Below are 15,864 nucleotides of genomic sequence, written 5' to 3'. Positions count from 1 at the left end.
ACGGAGGAAACAGTGCACAGAAGGGAAACAACTCACCCCTGGGGACTCAAAGAAGAACCACACCGCCATGGAGCCCGAGTTGCAGGTGTTCCCCATGCTCGTCTATCTCCTTCTTCACCATGAATACCAAAGCCGGCGAAGACGACCACGGTGAGTACTGCCGCCTAGCACACACGGGAGGGGGGAGGAAAAAGAGAGTGACACACACATGCAACACACAACACCCACCCCCCACCACCACCCCTAACACAATACTCACAAACAGATGCAGTAACATTACATATACATCCTGTACCCCTCAGGAATAATGCAAGGACAAATGGAATTGATTAAAGTGAGTGTAATAAGATAAAATGCTAGAAAATTGTGCTTTAAAATCAAAACAGTATATACATATATACAAATGGAGGGACACTGCCCAGTCCACAATGTCCATGGGCCACAGGGCCACATCACACAGGCCAAGGCCCCACTTGACTCCTGCAACAACACGGAGAGAACATTGCAGGGGCATCAGGTCAAAAATACACAGGCACCTCGGAGGGATGGGGAATGGGGGGGCACCTCAGCTAGAAGATGGAACAACACCACTGGTCCTGGAGGGGGCAAGATGCCCATCACACTGTCCTGGGGAGTGCAAAGCCACAGTCTCTCTAATGGGTGGTCTGTCCACTGCCTGGTCCTGGGAAGTGCAAAGTTACAGTCTCTTTAGTGGGTAGTCTGCCCACTGCCTGGTCCTGGGGAGTGCAAAGCCACAGTCTATCTAGTGGGTGGTCTGCCCACTGCCTGGTCCTGGGGAGTGCAAAGCCACAGTTTCTCTAAGGGATGGTCTGCCCACATCTTGGTCCTGCGGAGTGCAAGCCACAGTCTGTCTAGTGGAAGGCTTCTCCAGTGGCTCTGGAGGGGGCTTTGTGCCCAGTGTGCTTTATCCTGGCAAGGAGGGGGTGAGTGGATGGCTTCTTCCACTGGTTCTTGAGGGGGCTTTGTGCCAAGTGTGCTTCATCCTGGCAAGGAGGGGGTGAGTAGATGGCTTCTTCCACTGATTCTTGAGGGGGCTTTGTGACCAGTGTGCTTCATCCTGGCAAGGATGGGGTGAGTGGATAGCTTCTTCCACTGGTTCTGGAGAGGGCTTTGTGCCCAGTGTGCTTCATCCTGGCAAGGAGGGGGTGAGTGGATGGCTTCTTCCACTGGTTCTGGAGGGGGCCTTGTGCCCTGTGATGCTGCATATGGGGAGTGCAAGGTCACAGTCCCTCACCTGGGTGTCACACCCACAGGATTTGCAGGGGCCAGGACGCACTACAGTCCATGGAGGCAGAACTACACACTGTCCACTGGCGGTGATGGCTGCTCAAAGGTGGCAGTGGCGGGGCTGGTGTTGGGGATGCCAGTGGTGGGGGGATGTTCCTGCCCGTCCCCTGCAGCCTCGGATGGCTGCCCACTGGGGCTGCTGGCGGTCCTGGCAGTGGTGGGGGGAGGCTCCTGCCCGTCCCCTGCAGCCTCAGATAGCTGCCACCTGGGGCTGCTGGCAGAGGTGAGGGGAGGATCCTGCCCGTCTCCTGCAGCCTTGGATGGCTGCCCACAGAGGCTGCTGCTGCTGGCACTGCTGCAGGCAGTGATGCTGGTGTCGGTACTGGTGTCGGGAATGGCTGTGGTGGGGGGAGGCTCCAGCCCTTCCCCTGCAACCTCAGACAGCTGCCCACTGAGGCTGCTGCTGCTGGCACTGCTACAGGCAGTGATGCTGGTGGTGGTGCTGGTGGCGGGAATGTCCATGGTGAGGGGAGGCTCCACACCTTCCCCTGCAGCCTCAGACGGCTGAACCACCATGGTTGGTGGTGGGGGCTCAGATTCAGTCTCTTCAACAGTCCTCCAGACCTTCCTGCCTGCAGGGACAGGCCTGTACCCTTCCCAGCTCGTGGTGCCTCTTTGTCCTTCACCTTGGTAGCCGGTGGTGCCTCCTTGCCCTTGTCCTTCACAGCTGGTGGTGCCCCCCTTGCCCTTCACATCTGGTGGTACCTCCTTGCCCTTCACAGCTTGTGGTGCCTCCTTGCCCTTGCCCTTCACAGCTGGTGGTACCTCCTTGTCCTTCCCTTTGGCAGCTGGTGCAGGCATACTGTCAGTAGTTATGGCTGGTTCCCTGGAGCCTCTCCCACCTGCAGTAGCTGCCAATATTACTGTGACCGTGGACTGTGTGGCTGAGGTGCTAGCCTGGGTTCTGACCACCCTGGCCCAACGTGAAGGACTGGGGGGAGGGGTAGGGAAGAAGTCAACGGCAGAGAGGAAAAACTTCTTAGGGACACTGGGATGGGAAGAGTGTGAAGGTCTGGGAGTGGAGGAAGAGGGAGTGGTTATAGGAGGTGTCAGTCTGCTGTGTTTGGATGCAGGTGGATGGGCTGGATGCTGTTGTGAGGTGGATGTCTGTTGGGTTGTCTGAGTGCTTGCGTTTGTGTACTTTGGGAGGAGGGGGCACAGACACAGTAGGAGAGGACACAAGGGACGTGTGCATGGATATGGGGTAGTGACTGCCAGTGAGGGGTGTGTAGTGATAGGCATGATGGTGATGGAGGAAGTGGATGAGAATGTAGTTCATGCAGGTGTGAGTGGAGATGCTACTGGGAGGGTGGTGGACCAGGAGGAGGAGGAGGACACCGTGGAGGCAGTGGATGTTGGTGTGTCTGATTCTGGATGGTGTTTGTGTGAATGCCTGTGGGATGATGTGTGGTGCTTGTGTTTGCCTGAGCCACTCCTGTGTGCTGTCTTGGGTGCATGCTGGTCTGAATGTGTGCTTGGGATAGGTTGGGGTTCAGGAGAATGGAACTGGGTAGAGGAAGTTGGAGGGGGAAGGCTAGAGACAGGGACAATGTCTGTCATGAGGGAGGAGGCCAGAGCCTGGATTGATCTCTGTTGGGCCGCTATGCCAGAGTGAATGCCCTCCAGGAATGCATTTGTTTGTTGCAAATGGCCTGCCAACCCCTGGATGGCATTCACTATGGCTGACTGCCCAACAGAGATGGATCGCAGGAGGTCAATAGCCTCCTCACTCAGGGCAGCAGGGCTAATTGGGGCAGGGCCTGAGGTGCCTGGGGTGAAGGAGAAGCCCATCCTCCTGGGTGAGCGGGCACAGGAAACCCGCTGAGGGGCTGCTGAGAGGGGGGTGCTGGTATGGGGTGGCGGCTGTACCTGTAGTTGGGGTGGCCACAGAGGTGCCTGCCACCACCAGGGAGCTTCCTTCGGAGGAGGTATCACTTTCCGAAATGTCCCCTCCTGTCTCCTCTGTGGTGTTCCCCTCATCCTCCGTCCCACTGGTGCCCTCATCGTCGGTGGATTTGGCCTCCTAGGCCATGTGGGATGCAGCTCCCTCCGTCGCCAGTGCCTGTGCTCCACCGCTAGATCATGCTAATGCACACAAGGACAGGGTGACAAAACAAAAATGGGGGGAGACAAATGATACAGTTGGTAAATGGCTGCACCAACACCACCATTGTCGTACACAGCAAACTCACACAGGGAACAGGCCTACGCACTATGCAATGCACTACCAGTCACAATGCTAGCCAGCAGCCCTAGGACAGGAATACCTAAGGCCAATAGCAGCATACCTGAGACCCACAGACCCCTGCCCAGTAGTGGATGCCTGCTAGCTTGGTTGGAGGAATTTTACATCAGAACCCTGCCCAACATAGGACCTATCATGCAATGTCTGGCCTGGCCTAGGGGCACCCACAGCTCTGGATAGACCACCGCCAGTATGCGGGCCATCAGGGGGGTCAGGGTTCGACGGGCACCCCTTCCTTGTTGGGAGGCCATCCCAAGCAGGGCCTCCACCGTCTTTCATGCCCAGCGTCTCAGGTCCTCCCACCGTTTGCGACAGTGGGTTCTCCGCCTGGCGTAGACCCCCAGGGTCTGCACGTTGTTGGAAAATGGGTTATTGGTAAGGGCAGGTAAGTACCTACACTTAGCAATAGGCCACTAACCTCCACTTAGGTCCAGTTAGGTCTCAGTAAATTAAACCTAGCTCAACCCTTGGTAGCTTGGCAACGAGCGACAAGGCTTAACTTAGGAGACAAAGCGTAAAGCATCAAAATATCACGAAACAGTGATTAAATAAAACACAGGAAACAGTTTAAAAATCCAAAATCAATTTATAAAAAATATAATTTTTATCTTTAAAATGACACCAAAACTAATAAAATCGGATAAGGGGAACCGGAGGTATGAATTTTTAAAGAATTAATGCTTTCTAGCGCATAGAAGCAACTAGCGCTCAAAGGGTTAAAAAAGGTCACACTGGAAATGAACAAAGTCCAGAGTTCAGGCCACCCACGAGGTATCACTGTCACACTTACTTTCAGAAGTGTTTGATTCAGGAAAGAGGTCCACAGCACCACCCAAGGGTTCAGAGGCTCTGTTGAGCCTCTTGGGGTCTGGGACTACAACTCCCACAATGCACCTTTTCAACTTATGGAGTTGCTCCAAACATCTCCAAACTTCTGGATCTTCTTCCAGAGGTCCTTTTTGTGTCCTTGAAGTGTCCACAACTTGATCCAAGGTTCCAGAAGCTCTGCGTTGCTCCTTGGGAGTTGGGACTACAATTCCCAGAATGCACCTGGTCAGAATCCTCAAATGGCCACTGGATGATGATCAGCTGGGCTCTGTTTGCAGGACTTGATACAGGGGACTCCGGGCAGCTCCTTTGTACCTGTAGCGAACAGGAAGTCCCTTCTTGAAACAGTAGACAGGCAAAGTCCTTTTAGTGGTGAAGACCAAGTGTGCAGCTGGTGCAGTCCTCCAGAGTGCAGTATCCAAGTGCAGGTCAGGGGTCCAGCAGGGCAGTCCTTCTTCTCCTGTATTTCTTCCTTGTTGGAATCTGATAGGGATCTGAGGTGTGGGTGCAGGTCTGCCAGTTTTATCCCTGCTCCTGGGTGAAACACAGAGGGGGGCCTGGTTCTCCAATCAGGTGCAGGGTCCTTCCCCCTGTGATGACCACATCCTGGGAAGTGTGGCAAAAATCAATCCCATGGAGCCTCATTCCTTAAAAATCCATCATGGCTGAAAGTGATTTTTGGAGGTTACATCTGGCTGTAGCCCACCCACTGGTGTGGCTAAAAATCCTAAACACACCCCTCCCCTGCCCTCTCCTAATCTAATCAAGGGGGCACCTAATTGTCTGGGTTTGCAGGATGTGAGAGTGTTGCTGGGTTGCTCCAAATGTCCTTCTCTGCCTTTGAAGACCAGTTTGGCAGCCCTCCCCTTCCTGCCTCACCATCTGCTGAGGGGAAATTCCCTCCGACAGGCACATCTCTTTGTGTGAAGCCAGGCTACTTCACACCTCATCAAGGCAGTCTGGCTAGGCTGCCAGAGGCTGGCCAATCAGGGCACAGCAGCAAAAACAATGCAGGGCTGAAATTGGCAACTTTTTAGGTAAAATTTAAAACTCTTTACCTGAACAAGTTATATTAAATCCAACAACTGGAAGTTGTGGGATTTATTGTAACAATTAATTTGATACCAAACTCTTGGTATCCATTACTTAAGGGGACTTTTAAAATTAAAATAAAGTCTCCCATTCTAGCCTATGGAGGCCATTCACTACAATGAGGGAAAAACAAATCTGGCTGTTTTTACCTCTCCGGGGCTTATAAAACTATTTTTATAAGGTCCCTGCGTATAGTTACATGGTACCCAGCCCTAGGGGCACATAGGGCACACCTTAGGGGTGACTTTTATGTAAAAATAAAGTAGTTTAAGACTTTGGAACTACTTTTAATTTCAAAGTCAAATTTGCATGTAACTTTAATTTAAAAGCAGCCAGCAAAGCAGGCCTGCCTTTAAAATGACACTGGACACCTCAGCAGTGCACCTATGGGTGCACTACCTATGCTGGGGTCCATAAACCTACATGCCCTACCATCTACTAGGGACTTATAGGTAGGTTGACTTAGCCAATTATAATTAGCCTAATTTGCATACTGATTTTACACAGAGCACAGGCCCTGGGACTGGTTAGCAGTACCCAGAGCACCATCAGAGTCAGGACAACACCAGCAAAAAGTGGAAAATAGGGGCAAAAAGTTAGGGGGCCTCTGCAATCAGCCCTGTTCTCTCACACACATCCTTGGCGATGGCATGCCATATACCCTTTTTCTGATGGGCGCTGACCTGCAGACAAATAAACATAGAAAAGGGTATCAGCCATACCGTCCGGCCTCTTACACTCATGGCCCACCACATCCCTCACATCCCCTTATGCACAGACATTGACCACCATACAAGCAGCACGCTGCCCAGGACCCTTCCACCCCCTACCTTACACGAGGCCCTCACACACAGCAATCCATGCATTCATGCCCCATGCATCGTGCTCACACTGTACTCACCTGTGGGTCTGGAGGCCTATACAGCATTCGGTACTGGGGTAGGACTCTATCCACCAGTCTCTCCAACTCCGTAGCGGTGAAGACAGGGGCCCTTTGCCCAATGACTCGAGCCATGGTCGGTTCCAGACACAGGTCACAGTAGCACTTGCAGTGTAGGTCCTCTCCTGTTGAAGGTCAGGTAGCAAGTGAGAGAACAGAGAGAAAATGGCAGTCACGTCCGCAGTGGTGTGAACCGTCACCGCAGGCGTACATCACCATTGACCACTGTAACCCATTGGGCCCAATGACAACCGATGAGGAGTTGCACGGCGGTACTCGACCGCCTCCTGCAATGGCGCACAACGTCAGTGGCATTACCTCATTTCCACCTGTCCATCCACACAGGAGAGGCAGACGCCATTTCAGGTGAGGGGGGCGCTGGCCATGGCACCTAACTGCATCACAGTACACATAGGCACCATTTGGGCCTATCCAACAACATACTGTTTCAGTCACAACATGCAATGCAGTGTACAGTTTGGAAATGTGGAATACTGACCAGCTGCTCCCTGTTTTGCCCCCTAGATTGCAACCGCTGTAGATGAATAGGAGATGGAGACATCCCCGCATGTACAGACCCCTGGTGGACTTGGCAACTTTGCTATGGAGGACAGGCACATTATCCTCACCTACAGACTTGACAGGGCCAAAATCCAAGAGCTGTGTGCCAAATTTGAGCCACACCTGGTATCTTCAATCCGTCACCCCACTGGAATTCCCCGCTCTTGTGCAGGTGCTATCTGTGCTCCATTTCATGGCAACTGGTTCTTTTCAAGTGACAGTTGGCTTGGCAGCAGGAATGTCACAGCCAATGTTCTCAATAGTGCTGACCAGAGTGTTGTCTGCCCTGATTAAACACATGCACAGCTACATTGTTTTTCCCCAGGTGGAGGATTTAGCAACAGTGAAAGCTGACTTCTATGCAATGGCACATATCCCCAACATTATTGGGACATGACGGTACACATATTGCATTTGTCCCCCACCGAGAAATGAACAGGTGTTCAGAAATTGAAAGAGTTTTCACTCGATGGATGTGCAGATAGTGTGCTTGGTGGACCAGTACACCTCCCATGTCAATGCAAAGTATCCTGGGTCTGTGCATGATGCCTTTATCCTGAGAAATAGCAGCATCCCATTTGTGATGGTTGAACTCCAGAGGCACTGAGTGTGGCTTAGAGGTGAGCCCATAGTTCACACCCAGCATATGTTGGTGTATGGGTATGAGGGTGGCCCTAAGGGCTATTGTTTGGCTAACAGGTATCCCTCGATATTTGCAGGTGACTCTGGTTACCCCAACAACGCATGGCTACTGACCGCTGTGAGGAATCACAGGACAAGGCCAGAGGAACATTACAATGAGGCACATGGGCAAACAAGAAGGATTATAGAGAGGACATTCGGCCTCCTGAAGGCCAGGTTTTGTTGCCTCCATCTAACAAGTGGTTCCCTGTGCTACTCACCCAAGAAGGTCTGTCAGATCATTGTGGCATGCTGTATGTTGCACAACCTGGCCTTGAGACGCCAGGTGCCTTTTCTGCAGGAGGATGAGGCTGGACATGGGCGTGTGGCAGCAGTGGACCCCATGGAAAGTTACGAAGAGGAAGCAGAGGATGAGGATGAGGACAACAGAACAGCAATCACACGACAGTGCTTCCAGTGACACACAGATAAGACACTGTAACTTCACCTTCCATTGACAGCTTTGTGTTGGATATTGTCACTGGCAGGCTGATTTTCCCACAACTATGGCCACTTACTGTACTCTTTGGCATGTCTATTTTCAGATATCTGTGCCCCACTCTGGCTCCTGGTGTGTTGACTGCAGCCGACTACAGGTCATACCTATGTATACATCACTGTACAGTTGAATTGCAATGTTTGCAGCTTGTTAAACGAATACATAGTTCAATCAATTGACAGACTCCATACTTGTCTTTTTTACAAGGGTGTTTATTTATGTGCTAATAAGTGGAGGGGGTATTGCAATGGGCTGTGGTGGTGGTGGAGGGGAGTCCAGGGTAAAGTTCCAATCTATTTGTATCACAGGTGCATTGTCCAAGGGGGCATAGGAAGTGGAGCAATGGCAGGTCAAGGTGCACATGGTGACAGAGTGGGACACAAGGGTGACATTCAAGAGAGTTTTATCTCCTGGCGGGGGTCTTGGCAATGTTCTCTGGCTTCTGCCTGGATTGCAGGGACCGTTTGCGTGGTGCTTCTCCTTTTGCAGGGGAAGGGGTGCTGATGGCCTATTGGTCCTGTGGAGGGGCCTCCTGTCCACTAGTGTCAGCGGAGGTGGAAGGCTTTTCATTGGTGTGGCCTGTGTTAGGGGCCTGTTGGTGCAACTGCCTCCATCATAGCGTTGGCCATGTCTGCCAGTACCCCTGCAATGGTGACCAGGGTGGTGTGGATGTCTGTCAGGTCCTGCCTGTCCCCCAGGTACTGTCCCTCCTACAGCCGTTGGTCTCCTGCAACTTGGCCAGTATCTGGCCCATCGTCTCCTGGGAATGGTGGTATGCTCCCAGGATTGTGGTGAGTGCCTCGTGGAGAGTCGGTTCCCTGGGTCTGTCCTACCCTGTCACACAGCAGTCCTCCCAGCTTCCCTGTTGTCCTGTGCCTCTGTCCCCTGGACCGTGTGCCCACTGCCACTGACCCCAGATCCCTGATCGTCCTGTGTTTGTGGGGTGGCCTGGGGTCCCTGTAGTGGTGGACACATTGCTGAGTGACGTGTCCTGGGGACAGTGCTATGGGCCCGCTGGGTGGGTTCTTTGGTGGTGTTTCCTGAGGGGGGAGGCTCTGTGGTAGTATGGGACTGTGCCTGGGTAACCGACTGTCCGGAGGTCCCTGATGGGCCAGGTTGGTCATCCAGATCCAGGCATCCAGAGGTGCTGTCATCACCATGGGCCTCTTCTGTGGGGAGACTGGATGTTGCTGGCACCTCCTCTTCCGTGATGTTTGATGGGGGACCGTTGGGGATGTAAATGCAGTGTAATTGTTTCTGTGTGTGCCATCTTGTGCATGGGTGTGTTGTCCTCTATGGTTGTTATTGCCTTGGCAGCTTAGGCTTGTGTAAGTGGTGATTTGGTGGGCTAGGTGATTGTCTCAAGTGTGCATGCTTTGGTGATGGGTGTCCATGCAGGACTGTGATGGGAGTCCATGCATTGGTGTTGCATGCAGGGCTTGGTTGTGGGAGGGGTGGGTTGTGATGGTGGGGTGTGTGGGAGGTGGTAGAGTGATGGGAGTGAGGGTGGGGGCATGTGATGGCATGCAGGTAGGGAGGTGAAAGTAGTAAAGATTTGACTTTTCAGAGTCCTGTCCGCCTGCTACTCCTGCCAGGCCCTCAGGATGCAATATTGCCTTGACTTGCTCCTCCCATGTTGTTAGTTGTGGGGGAGGGGGTAGGGGTCCACCGCCAGTCCTCTGTACTGCTATCTGGTGTCTTGCTACCACGGAACACACCTTCCCCTGTAGGTTGTTCCACCTCTTCCTGATGTCATCCCTTGTTCTTGGGTGCTGTCCCACGGTGTTGACCCTGTCCACGATCCTCCGCCATAGCTCCATCTTCCTGGCAATGGATGTCTGCTGCACCTGTGATCCGAATAGCTGTGGCTCTACCCTGATGATTTGCTCCACCATGAACCTTAGCTCCTCCTCTGAGAACCTGGGGTGTCTTTGTGGTGCCATGGGTGTAGTGTGAGTGGTGTGTGTGAGGGTGTGTGGGATGATGTGTTGGGGTGTGTGCTGTAAGATACGTGGATGGTGTATGGGTGATGGTGTTTTGTGGCTCTGGTTGTGTGGGTGCTCTTGCTGTATCTCTCCCTGGTGGCAATGCTTTGTAGTCGTAAAGGGTTGTGGGTAGTGTGGATGTGTTTTATAGTGGTGTGGGTGTGTGGGTGTGGTGTGTGTATGGGTGTCAGGTGTGTGTAGTTTGAATTGTCCACTGTAGTGTTGTTTTGTATGTGTGTGTGTATTTTGAGAGCGGCGGTATGTACCGCCAATATTTTACCACAGGTGAATGCCCTCCGCTGTGATTTGTGGGTTTTACTACCACCAGTTTATCACTGACCTTTGGGCTGGCGGGCTTGTGTGTGTGACTGTATAGTGACGGATTGCTATGTGTGTGTAATAATATGGGTAGCGGTAAACCGCCGCAGCGGCGGTATGTTGGCGGCTGTCGGCATCTCCATAAGTGGGAGTTACCACCAATGTCATAATGAGGGCCATAATCTAGCACCCTCTACTACACTCTTTCTCCATCTCTGAGTTTGATCGTCCCAAAATGGATCTGTATAATTCCTTATTGGTTTTTTTTTGGTATCTCTCTCTCGGTCCTTAATTCAGGCCATTTTCTTCCATGCACTGAGGGGCATATTTATACTCTGTTTGCACTGAATTAGCGTCATTTGTTTTACGCTAATTCAGCACAAACTCAATGCCATATTTATATTTTGGCGTTATACCCATCTAGTGTCAAAATATTGGTGTTATTGTCATTTTTTGGATGCGTGAACCCTCCTTGCATCAATGAGATGCAAGGTAGGCGTTCCCATACAAAAAATGACTCTAACCCCCTAACGCCAAATTTATCCACCTGGGCAAAAAAGACGCACGGGTGAGAGGCGGACCAAAATGACGTTAACTCCAATTTGCGTCAAATTTTAACGCCGGCCTCAGGGCTGGCGTTAAAATTAGGCAAACTCATCACTACTTTAGGAAAACACACAGAACCAACATTACCAACCAACAGGGGAAGATGGATGTGCTACTAATCCAGCTTGCAAGACAACGTAGAGGACAGCAACAACTACAGTAGTCACCACAACGCAGCCCACAAAGACAACACAGAAGGCAGGAGAGGCTCTTAAGAAGCAGGAGAACCCTCCTTGGCCTCAGGGACCAGGACATCATAAGGACCTTCAGACTGAACCTGCAAGCCATCCTATAACTGCTGCACCACATTGAGCCACAAATCACAGCCATCCTGCAGATTCCACACAACCTACCACCTGTGACAAAACTGCTAGCTGTCCTACACATGCTGGCAAATGGCTCATTCCAAACGACAGGTGCCCTGGTTGCTGGTGTCTCACAGCCGTCATTCTCTGTGTTCCTGCCAAAGGTGTTAGATGCAATAATCTCCCTAAAACCCCGCCACATCAGCTTCCCCAGAACCCAGAAAAAGCAGCAGGAGACAAAACAGGGGTTCTACCAAATCTATGGCTTCCCGCATATGCTCGGTGCAATTGACTGCACCCATGTCCCGCTCGTTCCACTTGCAGCAACAGAGCTCTTGTACTGGAATCACTAGCATACGCATTCCATTAATGTGCAGGTCAAAGCATAGTGGACCACCGGGGACTATTCATGAACATTTTGGCCAAGTATCATGTGAGTGTCTATGATGCCTTCATATTCCAGCACAGCAGGATCAATGAACAATTCCAGGATGGACAAAATGGAAATTGAATGCTTGTGGGTACGTCAACAAACCTAGCAATATACACACAACACACCATCCCTGTAGGACACACAAGAGATACACCACTACATTAACACATGGCCGGGGTAACACAGATGTGCAGGTAACAACACATATGCACCACGCTGTAGTACAGCACAATCAGGTCACACCACAAACACATACACCCACATGTACGTAACACACCTACAACTTGACAGGCACACCACATGAAGGACAGGTGCAGATATGTATCCTATGCCAACAGAAGAACTACACAGATCACTACAAGTGCCCACAGGTTGCTTACTACGTACACTTCACACACAGTACACAAAACAAATAATAGCACAGCCATGTGAATGGCATTCACCATGCTCATGTTACATAAGTCTCAGATAGGCACATATCCCTCAAATCATGCCGTGCAAGTCATTGCCAGAACAAACGTCAAATGCCAGACAACTGATGCAAATACGAACTACATCTCATCAACACATACCTGACTTACCTGTAGTGTGCATAGACATCTGCCTGACGCATTGGCTCACACACATAGGAATAAAAAATCAGTGCCCATCACATACCGTGTGTCAGATTTGTGAGAAGTGGCCCGCACCTACTGTAGTGACATCTCACATGCACCACTTACTGACCCACGACACCATCATGTCTATACCATACACAATAAATGGCCCACCATGGGGCAGAGTCACTGTCAGACAGTGCAGATCATGGATGCCATAGTGGGATCCTATAGTAGAATACAGGACATCACTGACCTCCCATGCACTGTGCCAAGGGACACATTTGCTAAACAGCTGAGGTCCATCCCATAGCCTGCACTGTGCATGTGTTGACAGTACACATGCTTAATCATGTGTTGGAAGATGGAAAAGACACTGGTAGTTATGCTGATCATCCTGAAACAATGGGATACACACCCTTGGACACCAAGTGGCTGCCACAAACATTAGCTGCCACTCAGGATCACTAAGGAACCTATGTAAAAGCCCACAGTGCCATTTTCATGGCATGCACTGCATGTACAACTTGGCAGATGACCATTACTTTATGACTTGAAGCCACATTGTAAATCGGCCACCCTCCCATGCAATATGCAGTGTGGAAGGGACGTGCAATGTGTGTTGCTGCAGGTCAGTCACCAAAAGATACATAACATGATGATGCTGACTCAGATGTAGGTGTCACCTAAAACCTAAGGCAATGCCAACATCAAACACCACCCCAGGAGTGCCGTTTGCAGGTTGCAATAAGGAAGTAGAATGTGCTTTGAACTCATATGATTGTGCCACCAATGCATGCTGCATACTGTTGCACACACAGAAAAAGGCAATTGTCCATCAAAACAACATATGTATAGGGCAGTGTCCCTTCCTGCACAGATACATCCACCTCCACAGGGCAACTAGCCAAGTATCCTGGTGCAAGGTTGGTAGTGTAGGTGCATGGCTGCATATGAGCTACTGGTGCAGGGGACAACAAAGGGTTGCCTAGTAACATGTCACACATGGGGCATTCTTGCATAGTCAAAATGTTGTAGGATAGTGCTGCCAATGTTGGAGACGTAGTGTGCATTGCCACTTACTCATTTCAATGGGCCTAAGAGTCACACATCATCTGTAATTATATTTGTCAAAATGGATGGGATTTCCAGGCTCTGTAGTGCTACTATGTTGCCACCACATCTGACCCTATTGTGTTGTGAGGCTGTGCCCCTCTAGTGATAGCACACTGATACAAAGGTGCACTACACAACGCATGGTACATACATACTGACCATCAGTTTAGAATCCAAATCATATGTCCCAGGTCCTTGATTGTCATGTCCAACAACCCAGTGCTGAGAAGACCTTACACAAGGCCAGAAACTCACACCATACCATAAACACTTATGAGTCACAATCAACTCAAAATATCAACTGCCAGGCTACATGACAAACCTGTTGCAAGTCTTAAAAATAACGTACTCCTTTAATCTTTTGCAGTGGATCAGGGTTATCACACACAGCCATGGATTATGACCCCATTTGCTAACCCAGGCACAGCAGCAGAGTGTGCATATAATGAGGGACATCGCAAGACATGGAATATCTTTGAGAGGACATTTGGCATCCTGAAGCCAAGATTCAGGTGCCTGGACATCACAGGAGGCATCCTCCTATATGCCCCACACATTGTCTGCAAGATCATAATGACATGTGCTATCCTGCACAACATATGTGTGCGGATGAATGTCCCCTTGTATGAGCAGGTTGACGACCTGCCTGAATAGGAGGAGGAGGATGGTGGTGAAGAAAAACAGCACAACACAGCTGCTGGGATACGCTGTAGACAGCATATAGTTGATAACTTCTTCACTTAAAAATCACTTCACTCTCCTTTTTCATTTTGTAAATAAACACCTCACTTATTCAAACAACCCTGCTTTGGTCTCTTCAATCTCCACAAAATATACCTTAGGATTGTGAGTCTAGCCCCAGGGAGCATGTTACAAATACTAATCTGAAAAGTACTGTTGCAACATCACATGTGATGCATAATATTGTACTGCTACCATCACACACATCACAAATAGCCTCATCACTTGAATGTGACAACTGAAGGACACAATCTATGGACAACAACATATGAATTACATCCACGTTGCTAACTTGTTCATCAATAGCTCATCACACACAACTACAACATGTCCAATTAGGAGGGAAACAAGGGGCCCACACATGAGGCAGTGGATGTCAAAAATTAGAAAGACAGTAATGTTGGAACAGGACACTGTCACAACTCAGTGTGAGAGTTGCAATGGCTGCATGGAGCATGTGTGACAAGGTTTGGACATCATTGGTAACAATGGTCGTCATGATTAGCCCAGGTATGACAAGCAGTGGAAGAATTTGGGCTTGTGCAGTACATCTATGGTGATCAGTCCTGCCACTGCCATGGGGCCCAATCCTGACACAGGGTACACAGGACCTCACACTTTGCACGGACACATCTGTGGAATGCACATCAGTATGGATGAGAACATATGCAGCGGGGGTTGCAGGTCCACCACACAAAAAGAACAAGCAAAAAGAACAAGCATTGTCAAATGTAATGAGTTTAATCAAACATTTGTGGTCAAAACATAATCTGGGTGGAACATAGGCAGAGTGTGTCATACACAGTATCTATCAAAGATGTACACATGTCAGACATATGTGTAGACACACACAAGTCACCATAAACTCCAAATCTACATACAGAGACAATTGTTGGGTAACCTTTCCTAAGTAGCATTGTTCAGCCATCATCAACAATGCCTGAGCTGTGTATGTTGTTTTAAATGTTATGCTCTGTAAGACAACTTCACACATCACATAAGTAAACACAATTCACTATCACAAACCAAAACTATCACATTTTACTGACTGCCAGACATATGTGGACACACTGTTATCACACATTTATACATATTTTTGGAAGGTGGAACATTAGTTGTGTGGCCTGCACAAGTAATGAGTCCGCACACGACCGCCACTGGGAACCAAAAACCCCATTGTAGCGCTTGACTCTCATAGGATAGCGTTGCAGAGCAGTCCAAGGCTTACTCAAGGGAGGTGGTGTGGGCTAGTAATCCCCATTCACGAGCACACAAGCATGACTCTCAATAAATTATTGCCCGGTGTTCCCCTTGCGACATTTGAGCATTTGACAGTAAGGTGAAATGAATACACCTACATTTGCAATTAAATACTTCCATCTTGCCAAGAAGTGGCTTTCAGTGTCATTATTCAAATTTGCATAATCAGGAAACATATAGGACCATATTCAAGCAATTTAACCATTAGAATTACTTTTAGATTACTTCTAATTGACATTAGAATAACAGCTCAATACATTGGGTAATACCAGCCTGCATCTCTAGTAGGCACCATCGCACAAGCTGGAACAAAAGTTCACATAAGCTTGGGCTCCAAACACAGGTTTGGA

The sequence above is a fragment of the Pleurodeles waltl genome, chromosome 4_2 (assembly GCF_031143425.1).
Source record: "Pleurodeles waltl isolate 20211129_DDA chromosome 4_2, aPleWal1.hap1.20221129, whole genome shotgun sequence".
NCBI lineage: Eukaryota > Metazoa > Chordata > Amphibia > Caudata > Salamandridae > Pleurodeles > Pleurodeles waltl.
The sequence above is the reverse complement of the archived record's forward strand: the minus strand, read 5'-3'. Positions refer to the sequence as shown.